Source organism: Palaemon carinicauda, chromosome 2 (genome assembly GCF_036898095.1).
Source record: "Palaemon carinicauda isolate YSFRI2023 chromosome 2, ASM3689809v2, whole genome shotgun sequence".
NCBI lineage: Eukaryota > Metazoa > Arthropoda > Malacostraca > Decapoda > Palaemonidae > Palaemon > Palaemon carinicauda.
The window spans coordinates 6,972,329-6,973,340 of record NC_090726.1 but is presented as its reverse complement, the minus strand read 5'-3'; positions in this window follow the sequence as shown (position 1 = coordinate 6,973,340).

Here is a 1,012-nt window from a genome sequence, read left to right as displayed (position 1 = left end):
GATGCATTTTTGTATATATATATATATATATATATATATATACATATATATATGTATATATATATATATATATATATATATATATATAAATATATATATATATATATATATATATATATATATATATATATATATATATATATATTTATGAGAGAGAGAGAGACAATTTTTCTCATTCTTCTATATGTAAACTATGAATGAATATAAGCGGATTATGTATATTTTAGCTCTTACGTTCCTAATTATATATGAGTATGCATTTATATATGGTTTTACTGTACATGACACGGTGTGGGTCATAGCACGTTTTTTTTTCTTTAATTCCCATTACTTTGCATCATTGTTTTCGCTATCGTCTGCTTCGTATGCATCCCCAAATCAGGATTACCAAAAACCCTTCGTAGAGTTATCTTTATCGATAAAAGCAATCTAATAAGCATTAATCAATATTAGAATATTTACATTTATCTAGACGTATATAGAAAATAATACTATCAAAATTTTACAGGCCGGTTTTAAAGAAATAGACAATAGATATTTTCGTGAATAATTGCCATTCCAGAAAGAGCAGACGAATTTGGAAATGGGTACCGGCACTAAAATGAAAATTCATAAACAAAGTAACATCTTTGCCAGACATCTTGTGGCAGAAATCTTATTGATTGTTTTAATTCCATGATAATGTGTGTAATATTGTTCTAAAATATTAAAGAAAATTTATTAAATCTAAGTTTTATTTTCATTATTTACATAAATATATTTCTAGTAAGAATTTTTATAAAGTACCTACGATAGCTTTCTAACCAGTTTGCTGACGTACTGAGACCTTCTAAAGTTGCATATAAGTATTTTTTAGAATTCTTAATACTTTCTTGTAACTGCAAATAAATAGTATTGATGGCACATGAATGCCTGTGTGTTTTGTGATATATATTGCACATTAAAATAACAAACTATTACACTACATATTCAAAAGCTGAAATTTGTTCTTTTGATCATTGTGTTGCCGGCT